Below are 12666 nucleotides of genomic sequence, written 5' to 3'. Positions count from 1 at the left end.
TTTTACTACAAGATGTTAGGTCAGTGTTACTGTGAAGCAGGCTAACCTGCAGACATGCTTTGATGGAGAATTTGTACAACTTCCTCTGTACATTGTAAAGGAGGACAGGAGGGGCAGTGGGGACGACAAATGTTTTACGGTCATTTTAGAGAATCGGTGGGAAAAGGGAAGTGTGGGAGACCTGTGGCCTAAAAACCGTGAGGGTGGGTGGAGGCAATCTGGAGGGGAGATGGAGGCACTCGGGAGGAGGGTAGACCTCTGCTGCATCAAGCCAAACCAATTTCTGCTTCAGGTCCTAAAGCAGGCGTTAGGCCCCTGATTATCATATTCAAGGTGCCAGCTCCTGTTTTAGCGGGTCCCTAGGGACCTCTCTAAAGCGCTTGAACCAATATGGCATCAGACACATTTCCGACGCTATTTGGCCATGGGAAGTTGGCCTCTTAAATTGGACTTCTGTGTACTTGCTTCAACGCAAGTTATTCCATTAGGCATTCGAGCCACTTTCATAGGTCTGACCCTAAAATCACTTGAGAGTCTGCTCACTGCAAGTTACAGTTAACTGGCTATTGGTTGTGTGGGGCCGGGGGTGACCATCGAGATTCAAAAGGAACACTTGAGGCAAATTTCACTAAGTCTCGCTCCTGGAAAGAGCCTTGTCCGTCAGGAGTGCATATCAGGTGCACGTGGGGATCAGCCGCTGGAACTCGCGAGTTGCACTTCCAGAGGGCGAGGCTCCAGGCCAGGAGTGCAATTTTGTAAAATAATCCTTACTTAACCTATGGCATGCTCTGAATCGCTTAATACAGTGTGATCACTCCTGGTTATAGGTTATCTATCTTCTCTATAAATAAAGCGGAACTTCTGTCTGTCCTTCCGTCTGTCTGTCTGTCTGTCCGGCTATACACTCTCAAGTTATAGAGCGTACCTACACGTGCGTCACATCAAAAGAAAGCTTACCATTCCGGAACGGTCATAAGCATATTTACTTTTCGGTCGAGACAAAAATTGCGCCCGCGGTATCCAAAAAACGTTCAAAATTCCGCTCATTATCCGCTCATTATTCAAAATTCCGCTCATTATCCGCTCATTAGCATCGAGTGACGTGAAGGTCGACCAATCGTACAGTCGAGCGACCTGACGGTCGACCAATCGCTGCGTCACGGGGGCGGGTTCATCGCGCGTGCGGGCGGAGCCGTCCTAGAGTCGAGTGACAGGACCATTGACCAATCCTACACTTCAGTAACCTGACGGTTGACCAATCGGTGCGTGTGTGGGCGGGCCTTATCATTCTGAACCGAGGTGAGTGTCAGCCATCTTGATTCGTAAGTTTATTTTTTTTTCCCACTTTCTGTACGTGTGGAGGGGATTTTATCCACCACAAATTTGGTACTTAGGAGCCCAACTAACTCATTATATAATTTGTGTGTAATAAATTAGTCCATTATCTGTTTCATTAGTCCAGGTCTGCTGTCTGCAGGCCTCAGGCCTTGAAGCCTGAGCCTCTCCTTGCCAGCCACGCCCGAGCTACGCACCGGCCGTCCCGCTGGGCCCGATTCCGAACCAGCGGCCAGCCATCTTGGTGAAGGCTGGCCACAGGGCCCACAGAGCGCGGGCAGAGAGTAGCGAGCAGGTTAGCAGGGGGGGGGGCGGGGCTTGAGGGGGGCGGGGCTCGGGGAGGGGGAGGGGGGGGTAGCGGGAAGGGGGAGCGTCGAGGGTTAACCCGGCAACCGGGCTCGGCCAGCCGCAATCGGCCGTCTCAAGCCGTTCAGGCCCAGGCCCGGTCCCGGAGATCGGGAGGGCGGAGAAGGGAGGAGGGTTACCCCGTCAACTGGGCCTGGCCAGCTGCAATCGGCCGTCTCAAGCCGCCTCAGGCCCGGCCTCGGGAGGGGGGCGGGGCTCTGGGAGGGTAGGGGGGGCGGGGCTCGGGGAGGCGGGGCTCGGGGAGGTGGGGGGGCGGGGTGCGGGAGGGCGGGGCTCGGGAGGGGCGGGGCCGCGGGGAGGGGGGAGGAGGGTTACACTGGCAGCCCGGCCTCTCCCCCCTCTCTCTCTCCCCCTCCCCCTCTCCCTCCCTCCCTCCTCCCCCCTCCCCCCCCGCTCCCCCCTCCCTCCTCCCCCCCGCTCCCCCCCCTCCTTCCCCCCCTTCCCTCCCCCCTCCTTCCCCTTCCCTCCCCCTCCCACTCCCCCCTCCCGCTTCCCCTCCCTCCCCTTTCCCCCTTCCCCCCCCTCCTCCCCCTCCTTCCACCCCCCTCCTCCCCCTGCTCCCCCCCTTCCCCCTGCTCCCCCCTTCCCCCTTCCCTCCCCCCCTCCCCCTCCCTCCCTCCCCCCGCTCCCCCCTCCTCCCCTTCCCCCCCCCCATTCCTCCCCCTTCCACCCCCCCCTTCTCCCTCCTTCTCCCCCTTCCTCCCCTCTTCCCGGAGATCGGGAGGGGCGAGAAGGGAGGAGGGTTACCCCGGCAACCGGGCCTGGCCAGCCGCAATCGGCCGTCTCAAGCCGCCTCAGGCCCGGCCTGGGGAGGGGGGGGCGGGTCTCGGGGACGGGAGGGCGGGGCTCAGGAGGGCGGGGCTCAGGCTGACGGGGCGCTGCGCTCGGCTGGGCCATGTCAGTGTGGGTGCCCCAGGCCCCGGGGCCTAGCTTTCTCCAACCGCCGCTGGCAGCGCAACTCTCAACACTGGCAGAGGGGAGAGGGTCTGCTGGCTCCCCCCCCTCCCTTTCTCCCACCCTCCCCCTTCTCCCCCCTCCCCCTTTCCCTCCTCCCCCCCCTCCCCCAGTCGCTCTCTCTCTTCCCCCCAGTCGCTCTCTCTCTTCCCCCCAGTCGCTCTCTCTCCCCCAGTCGCTCTCTCTCTTCCCCCCCAGTCGCTCTCTCTCTTCCCGCCAGACGCTCTCTCTCTTCCCGCCAGTCGCTCTCTCTCTTCCCGCCAGTCGCTCTCTCTCTTCCCGCCAGTCGCTCTCTCTCTTCCCGCCAGTCGCTCTCTCTCTTCCCCCCAGTCGCTCTCTCTCTTCCCCCAGTCGCTCTCTCTCTTCCCCCCAGTCGCTCTCTCTCTTCCCCCCAGTCGCTCTCTCTCTTCCTTCAGTCGCTCTCTCTCTTCCCCCCAGTCGCTCTCTCTCTTCCCCCCAGTCGCTCTCTCTCTTCCCCCCAGTCGCTCTCTCTCTTCCCCCCAGTCGCTCTCTCTCTTCCCCCAGTCGCTCTCTCTTCCCCCAGTCGCTCTCTCTCTTCCCCCCAGTCGCTCTCTCTCTTCCCCCCAGTCGCTCTCTCTCTTCCCCCCAGTCGCTCTCTCTCTTCCCCCAGTCGCTCTCTCTCTTCCCCCCAGTCGCCCTCTCTCTTCCCCCCAGTCGCGCTCTCTCTTCCCCCAGTCGCGCTCTCTCTTCCCCCAGTCGCGCTCTCTCTTCCCCCAGTCGCGCTCTCTCTTCCCCCCGTCGCGCTCTCTCTTCCCCCGTCGCGCTCTCTCTTCCCCCCGTCGCGCTCTCTCTTCCCCCGTCACGCTCTCTCTTCCCCCCCGTCTCGCTCTCTCTTCCCCCCCAGTCGTGGTCTCTCTTCCCTCCAGTCGCGCTCTCTCTTCCCCCCAGTCGCGCTCTCTCTTCCCCCCCAGTCGCGCTCTCTCTTCCCCCCCAGTCGCGCTCTCTCTTCCCCCCAGTCGCGCTCTCTCTTCCCCCCAGTCGCGCTCTCTCTTCCCCCCAGTCGCGCTCTCACTTCCCCCAAGTCGCGCTCTCTCTTCCCCCCAGTCGCTCTCTCTCTTCCCCCCAGTCGCTCTCTCTCTTCCGCCCAGTCGCTCTCTCTCTTCCCCCCAGTCGCTCTCTCTCTTCCCCCCAGTCGCTCTCTCTCTTCCCCCCAGTCGCTCTCTCTCTTCCTCCCAGTCGCTCTCTCTCTTCCTCCCAGTCGCTCTCTCTCTTCCCCCCGTCGCTCTCTCTCTTCCCCCCAGTCGCTCTCTCTCTTCCCCCCGTCGCTCTCTCTCTTCCCCCAGTCGCTCTCTCTCTTCCCCCCAGTCGCCCTCTCTCTTCCCCCCAGTCGCGCTCTCTCTTCCCCCAGTCGCGCTCTCTCTTCCCCCAGTCGCGCTCTCTCTTCCCCCCGTCGCGCTCTCTCTTCCCCGTCGCGCTCTCTCTTCCCCCCGTCTCGCTCTCTCTTCCCCCCCAGTCGCGCTCTCTCTTCCCTCCAGTCGCGCTCTCTCTTCCCCCCAGTCGCGCTCTCTCTTCCCCCCAGTCGCGCTCTCTCTTCCCCCAAGTCGCGCTCTCTCTTCCCCCCAGTCGCGCTCTCTCTTCCCCCCAGTCGCGCGCTCTCTTCCCCCCAGTCGCGCGCTCTCTTCCCCCCAGTCGCGCGCTCTCTTCCCCCCAGTCGCGCTCTCTCTTCCCCCCCAGTCGCGCTCTCTCTTCCCCCCAGTTGCTTTCTCTCTCTCTTCCAACAACAACATGCCCTCAAAAAAGCCTCAGCACCGCCGGGCACTCCAGCTAGTCTATCTATATATATAAAACGGTATGTCTGTCTTTCTGTCTGTTTGTCTGTCTGTCTGTCCGGCTATACAATCAAAAGTTATAGAGCGTACCTACACGTATGTTGTATCAAAAGAAAGCTTATCATTAGGGGACTCTAATAGGCGTATTTACTTTTTGGTCAGAAAAAAGTGTTCCAACAGTATACAAAAAAGTTTCAAAAAACGGCAACATTCCGCTCATTAGCGTTGAGTGACGTGATGGTTGACCAATCGTACAGGGGATTAACCTGATGGTTGACCAATCGGTGCGTCACAGGGGGCGTTTCATTGCATGTGTGGGCGGGCCTAATCCTTCTTAGCTGAGGTGAGTGGCCGCCATCTTGATTCCTAATGATTCATTTATTTTTCCCACTTTCTGCGTGTTTATTTTCAAATATAGATTTCCAGCAAAAAAAAAGTTGCTTTCAAAACACAATTAAATTGTTTTAAAAAAAAGTTAATTAATTTGTAAATATTTTCTCTAACCTCATTAATTTTCCTGTCTTTCACCCTTTTTTTTCCTCTTGACTCGCTACCTCCGCCGGGCGCCGCAACCTTCCAGGGTTACCCCGCTTGCAGGCCTCGAAGCCTCGGTCTCACCTCCCCAGCCACGTCCGAGCAAGGCACCTCCCGTCCCGCTCAACAAGCGGCCCGCGATCGCTGCCATCTTTGTAAAGGCTGGTGGGGCGGGCCTGAGCCGAGCGTTGCCACCGCCGCCATCTTTGTAAAGGCTGGTGGGGGCGGTACGGAGCTCCGCAGAGCCATCGCCGGCGCTGGGCTCGGGTGCTTTGTGGCCTGCGGCCGAACGGCAGCTGCGTAGCTCGGGCTGCCCGGGGCGCTGGGCTCAGCTGGGCCATGTCAATGCGGGTGCCCGAGGCCCCGGAGCATAGCCTTCTCCAACCGCCGCCGGCAGCGCAACTCTCAACACTGGCAGAGGGGAGAGGGTCTGCTGGCTCCCCCCTCCCTTTCCCCCCCTTCCCCCCTCCTTCCCCCACACCCCCTTCCCCCCACACCCCCTTCCCACCCCCCTTTCCCCCCTCCCACACACCCACTTCCCCCCCACACCCTCTTCCCACCCCCCTCCCCCCTTCCCACCCCCTCCCACACACCCCCTTCCCCTTTCCCTTCCCCCATTCCCCCGCTTCCCCCCACCCCTTCCCCCCACCCCTTCCCCCCCACCCCTTTCCCCCACCCCTTTCCCCTCCCACCCCTTTCCCCCCCACCCCTTTCCCCTTTCTCTCCTTCCCTCTCTCTCCTTCCCTCTCTGTCTCTCTCTCTCCTTCCCTCTGTCTCTGTCTCTCTCTCCCTCTCTCTGTCTCTCTCTCCCTCTCTCTCTGTCTCTCTCATTCCCTCTTTCCTTCGCTCTCTGTCTCTCTCTCCTTCCCTCTCTCTCTCCTTCCCTCTCTCTCACTCTCCTTCCCTCTCTCCTTCCCTCTCTCTCTCTCTCTCTCTCCTCCCCCCCCTCTCTCTCTCCTTCCCCCCTCTGTCTGGCACAGGGTTCTTGAGTTCCCTCAGCACCACCGGGCACTCCAGCTAGTCCATATATATAAAACGGTCTGTCTGTCTTTCCGTCTGTCTTTCTGTCTTTCCATCTTTCTGTCTGTCCGGCTATACAATCAAAAGTTATAGAGCATACCTACATATATGTTATATCAAAAGAAAACTTATCATTAGGGGACTCTAATAGGTATATTTACTTTTTGGTCAGACAAAAATTGTTCAGACAGTATACAAAAAAGGTTAAAAAAACAGCAACATTCCGCTCATTAGCGTTGAGTGACGTGATGGTTGACCAATCGTATTAACCTGATGGTTGACCAATCGGTGCATCACGGGGGGCGTTTCATTGCGTGTGTGGGCGGGCCTAATCCTTCTGAGCTGAGGTGAGTGGCCGCCATCTTGATTCCTAACTATTCATTTATTTTTCCCACTTTCTGCGTGTTTATTTTCAAATCTAGATTTCCAGCAAAAAAATAGTTGCTTTTAAAACACAATTAAATTGTTTTTAAAAAAAGTTAATTAATTTGTAAATATTTTCTCTAACCTCATTAATTTTCCTACTTTTCGCCCTTTTTTTTTCCTCTTGACTCGCTACCTCCGCCGGGCGCCGCAACCTTCCAGGGTTGCCTCGAAGCCTCGGCCTCTCCTCCCCAGCCATGCCCGAGCTAGGCACCTCCCGTCCCGCTCAACAAGCAGCCCGCGATCGCTGCCATCTTTGTAAAGGCTGGCGGGGCGGGCCTGAGCCGAGCGTAGCCGCCGCTGCCATCTTTGTAAAGGCTGGCGGGGCGGTACAGAGCTCCGCGGAGCCATCGCCGGCGCTGGGCTCGGGTGCTTTGTGGCCTGCGGCCGAACGGCAGCTGTGGAGCTCGGGCTGCCCGGGGCACTGGGCTCGGCTGGGCCATGTCAGTGCGGGTGCCCAAGGCCCCGGGGTCTAGCCTTCTCCAACCGCCGCCGGCAGCGCAACTCTCAACACTGGCAGAGGGGAGAGGGTCTGCTGGCTCCCCCCCTCTCTTTCCCCCTCCTTCCCCCACACCCCCTTCCCACCCCCCTTTCCCCACCCCACACCCCCTTCCCACCCCCTTTCCCCCCTCCCACACACCCCCTTCCCACCCCCCTCCCACACACCCCCTTCCCCCCAACCCCCCCTTCCCCCCAACACCCCCTCCCACCCCCCCTTCCCCCCATTCCCCCCCTTCCCCTGCCCTCCCCCTCTTCCCTTCCCCCCCTCTTCCCTTCCCCCTCTTCCCTTCCCCCTCCCCCCTCCTTTCCGCCCCTTTCCCTTCCCCCCACTTCCTCCCACCCCTTTCCCCCCACCCTTTTCCCCTTTCTCTCCTTCCCTCTCTCTCTCCTTCCCTCTCTGTCTCTCTCTCCCTCTCTCTCTGTCTCTCTCATTCCCTCTCTCCTTCGCTCTCTGTCTCTCTCTCCTTCCCTCTCTCTCTCTCTCTCCTTCCCTCTCTCTCACTCTCCTTCCCTCTCTCTCTCCTTCCCTCCATCTCTCCTTCCCTCTCTCTCTCTCTCTCTCTCTCCTTCCCCCCCTCTCTCTCTCTCTCCTTCCCCCCCTCTCTCTCTCCTTCCCCCCTCTCTCTCTCTCTCTCTCCTTCCCCCCTCTCCCTGTCTGGCACAGGGTTCTTGAGTTCCCTCGACACCGCCGGGCACTCCAGCTAGTTCTCTATATAAGCTCTGTGTGTGTGTGTGTGTATGTTTATGTGTGCCTGAGTGTGTGTGTGTGTGTGGAGGGGGGAGCTCCGCTCTCCTGAAGACTGTACGATTGGAGGCATGAACTGTCCCGAGGCCCGTGTGTATCTTGTTCCTTTCTGTGGTATCTGGAAAGGCTCAACTGCACATGGGGAAAAATGATGTAAAAAAAGAGGTCCAAGTTGCACAGATACAGAAAGCTCGAGCAGTCTCAAATGTTCCTTCTAGGCTCTTTCTGTTCTTCAATCACCATCAGTTCACCAACACTATAGCAAGATGAGGAATCGATCGTGTTCATTAATTGGAAAATACACCGTGTCTTTCACACCCTATATGACATTGCCCACACAACACTTGACTCCAGCTGCAAGCAAGTTAGCAGGCATCAGAAAGAAAGAACTATTTTAAAATGAGTCCGGTCAATATTTTTGTACTGCAATTTGGCTTCTCCACTTTCTATGTCTTTAAGGATTTTCTACTTGTTACTTTCTCCCTTTCTAATTCCCAACAAGCTATAAAGTCCAGGCTGACACACCCAGTGCAGTACTGAGGGAGTGCTGCACTGTTGGAAGTGCCATCTATCAGATAAGACATTAAACTGAGGCCCTGTCTGCCCTCTCAGGTGGTTGTAAAAGATCCCATTGCACTCTTCGAAGAAGAGCAGGGAGTTCTCCCCGGTGTCCTGGCCAATATTTATCCCTCAACCAACATCACTAAAATAGATTATCTGGTCATTATCGCACCCTGGTTAGACCACACCTTGTATTGAACCCTGGTTAGACCACACTTGGAGTACTGCGTGCAATTCTGGTCGCCATATTATAAAAATGATATAGAGGCACTGGAGAGGGTGCAGAGAAGATTTACAAGGATGATACCAGAAATGCGAGGGTACACTTATCGGGAAAGGGTGAACAGGCTGGGTCTCTTTTCTCCTGATCTAATAGAGGTCTTTAAAATCATGAAAGGTTTTGATAAAGTGGATACAGTGAGAATGTTTCCACTTGTGGGAGGAGCATAACTAGAGACCATCAATATAAGATAGTCACCAAGAAATCCAATAGGGAATTCAGAAGAAACTTCTTTACCCAGAGAGTGGTGAGAATGTGGAACTCGCTACCACAGGGAGTGGTTGAAGTGAATAGTATAGATGCATTTAAGGGGAGGCTAGACTAGCATATCAGGGAGAAGGGAATAGAGGGTTATGCTGATAGGGTTAGATGAGGAAAGACGGGAGGAGGCTCGAGTGGAGCATAAACGCCGGCATGGACTGGTTGGGCCAAATGGCCTGTTTCTGTGCCGTATATCCTATGTAATCCTATGCATTGCTGTTTGTGGGACCTTGCTGTGCGCAAGTTGGCTGCTGTGTTTCCTACATTACAACAGTGGCTACATTTCAAAAGTACTTCATTGGCTGTGAAGTGCTTTGGGACATCCTGAGGTTGTGAAAGGTGCTATATAAATGCAAGTGTTCCTTTCTTTGGAATTGAGGCTCTGTCTGCTTCGAGACCTTCCATTCTTATCCGCACGCTGCCTAGCCTTCCCCCCAATGCCACCCCCTCCCTCATTTCTGCCACACATGGAGGTCCGAGGATAGATTTGCCAGGCTCCACTGGTGCTGGGGAGTATCGATCAACCGGAGCGCAGGACAGAGAATCGGGCCCAGGGGGTCGAGCCACCCCATTCACACCACTCCCCATTTTCAAGTGTTTCACTTTACTGACCAGGACATCGAGGACATCCCGAATTGGGCAGGCTGACCGCCGTGCCTGATTCTCCAATCTGCGCTCCCATTGATTGATGATCCTCGCCAGGAGCCTCACCTCACAAACTCCACCCTCGGGCATCTTGACTCTCAACCATAAAGACAGATGAGTAACTCGTTGACAGTTCTCATGTAATCCCAATAACGTAGGATTACACAGGATATACAGTACAGAAACAGGCCATTCGGCCCAACCAGTCCATGCCGGCGATTATGCTCCACTCGAGCCTCTTTCCTCAACTAACTCTATCAGCATAACCCTTTATTCCCTTCTCCCACATATGCTTGTCTAGCCTCCCCTTAAAATCCATACTATTTGCTTCAACCACTCCCTGTGGTAGCGAGTTCCACATTCTCACCACTCTTTGGGTAAAGAAGGTTCTTCTGAGTTCCCTATTGGATTTCTTGGTGACTATCTTATATTGATGGCCTCTAGTTATGCTCTTCCCCACAAGTGGAAACACTCTCTCTGCATCCACTCTATCAAAACCTTTCATAATGTTAAAGACCTCTATTAGGTCACCCCTCAGCCTTCTCCTTTCAAGAGAAAAGAGACCCAGCCTGTTCATCCTTTCCTGATATGTATACCCTCGCATTTCTGGTATCATCCTTGTAAATCTTCTCTGCACCCTCTCCAGTGCCTCTATATCCTTTTTATAATATGGCGACCAGAACTGCACGCAGTACTCCAAGTGTGGTCTGACCAAGGTTCGATACAAGTTTAGCATAACTTGATACAAGTTTAGCATTAGATAAAGCCTCTCATTTGTGTTCTCTTCCCCCATTTCATCAGCAGCGTTGCTATTTCCATATTCTCCATTTTCAGTTTCATTCGTACAGCACAGAAGTAGGCCATTCAGCCCATCGTGCCTGTGCCGGCTCTTGGAAAGGACTATCCAATTAGTTCCACTCCCCCTGCCCTTTCCCTACAGCCCTGCAAATCTTTCCTTTTCAAGTATATCTGACTCTCCAATTCCCTTTTGAAAGTCACTTTTGAATCTGCTTCCCCCACCGTCTCAGACAGTGCATTCCAGATCATCATAACGCGATGCCGGAAAAAAAATTCTCCTCATTCCCCCACCCCCCTGGTTCTTTTGCCAATTATATTAAATCTGTGTCCCCTGGTTACCAACTCTCCTGCCAGTGGAAACAGGTTCTTGTATTTATTCTACCCAAATCCTTCATGATTTTGTACACCTCTATTAAACCTCCCCATAACCTATTTTCAGTCACTTTATGTGTGCTAAGGTGATAGCAGGAGATTGGGACATTCTCTGTGGAAATTCAGGGCCTGTTGGCCAGAAATTAGAATGGAGGAATGCCATGCTGTTATGCTAAAATATTTGCCTTCTGTTTACTGGAAATCCATTCGAAACTCATAAGTTGAGATGTTTTCTGCAGTTTGATGCCTGTTCTTTATGCTTTTCTATTTCTTTATCTTCTTTCGGCTTGTTTTTATAATTTCCCCATTCCGTTCCTTGCCAGATACTTTGAATGCTAGGTTTTGCATTCCTACCTAAACCACAGTGGCCTCTGTTGCCATCTCCACTGTTTTGACATTAGTGGGAAGAACCTCAGCTGTCCTGTGTGTGTCCAACTGTTCCTTGAATAGTTCTCGCTGTATCTTTGTAGATTCCTGATATATTTATTGAGTTCCAGGCAACTTTCCTCAACTCCTCAAAATCTGATCTTTGAAGTACCACTAGGATAGATATCGCCACTGCCGAAATTAGTGGGTAAATGTTTTGCATATTCCAGTGGAGTTCCTATGTTTGCATTGTTCAAGGTGTTACCCAGCATCAAGCACTTGCCCGCTTGTATCACCAGCCTGTGCGCACTGAACTTCCAATGGGGATTGTCACTTCATCAAAACGGCCACTTGCGCCCTTTCTCCGTGAGTTCCGCCAATCTCCCATCATAGTCACGGCAGGCAGTCAGGGCCTGTTACCTTTGGTATTACTGGGTATTACTGCCCATTCCACATATCCTCATGAGCATTTTACATTTAATGTGCTTACTGAATGCAAGATGAATCGTCAAACTTATACAGAAGGAGGCCATTTGGCCCATCGTCCCTGTGGCAGTACTAGCTCTTTAACTGGAGCTGTCTACTCTAATCCTATTTCCCTGTCCTTTCATTTTTTTTCCTTTTCCAATACTTAGCCAATTCCCTTTCAAATGATGTTACAATCTCTCCTTGTGCTAAAGTATTCCCTGTTCTAATAACCCTGTGTGTGAAAACATTTCTGCTAACTTCACCCTTCATTCCTCTAGTGAGTCTGTGTCCCCTTCTTACCAATTCACTAACCAATGGGAATAATCTTTAACTGTTTACTCTCTCAAACCCTGTATAATGTTGAACACCTCCATTAGCTTCCCCCTTAACCTTTTCTGATACAATGAGAAAAGCCTTTCTTCCTAACTCCAACCATGCCTTGTATCTTGTAATGAGACTTGCACATTGCCGTCTTACTTCATTCTGATTACTCTTTGATTAATATTCTCAAACTTCTTCATCAGGACCTTGCAAGAGAACCTTTGCTCTCCTGGCCGGCCTCCGTTGTTCCACCCTCCGTAATCTTTAGCTCATCCAAAACTCTGACGCCCGTATCCTAATTCTCACCAAGTCCCTTTCAGTCCTGTGCTCACTGACTATATTGGCTCCCGATCCGGCAACGCCTCAAATTTAAAATTCTGATCTTTGCATTCAAATCCCTCCATGGCCTCACCCCTCCCTATCTCTGTAACCTCCTCCAGCTCTACAACCCTTCGAGAATTCTGCCTTACTCCAAATCTTCCCTCTTGTCCATCCCCAATTTCATTCACCACACCAATGGCTGCTATGCCATCAGTTGTCTAGGCCCTAAGCTCTGGAATTTCCTCCCTAAACCTCTCCACTCTCTACCTCTCTCTCTTTTAAGACACTCCTTATAATCTACCTCTTTGACCAACCTGTCCTAATATTTTCCTTATGTGGCTTGGTATCAATTTTTGACTGATACACTCTTGTGAAGCATCTTGTGACATTTTACTACATTAAAGGCGCTATATAATTGCAAGTTGTTGTTATTTTGCTATTGCCACTTACTTTTTAACCTGTCTTTTTCAATAGAAACTGGTTGTGATCCTACTTTGAATAGGCTGTGAAAGGGATCTCTCAGTAGGATACACTTTAACTTTGCCCTGATAAGTTTGATAGTGCTTTGGTCTAAAGTTAGACCTTTAAGTGTGTGTACGTATTAA

The 12666-nt window shown here is 53.5% G+C and overlaps 1 protein-coding gene across 3 annotated transcripts in view; it reads left to right on the top strand.

Moving 5' to 3' along the window:
• ccdc170 (coiled-coil domain containing 170) overlaps nt 1-12666 on the top strand; it is a 164101-nt gene that overhangs the window by 142247 nt on the left and 9188 nt on the right. The window lies entirely within an intron of this gene.

The sequence above is a fragment of the Somniosus microcephalus genome, chromosome 3 (genome assembly GCF_052327205.1).
Source record: "Somniosus microcephalus isolate GS21.2 chromosome 3, FLI_Smic_1.0, whole genome shotgun sequence".
NCBI classification, from domain to species: domain Eukaryota; kingdom Metazoa; phylum Chordata; class Chondrichthyes; order Squaliformes; family Somniosidae; genus Somniosus; species Somniosus microcephalus.
The sequence above is the reverse complement of the archived record's forward strand: the minus strand, read 5'-3'. Positions and strand labels throughout refer to the sequence as shown.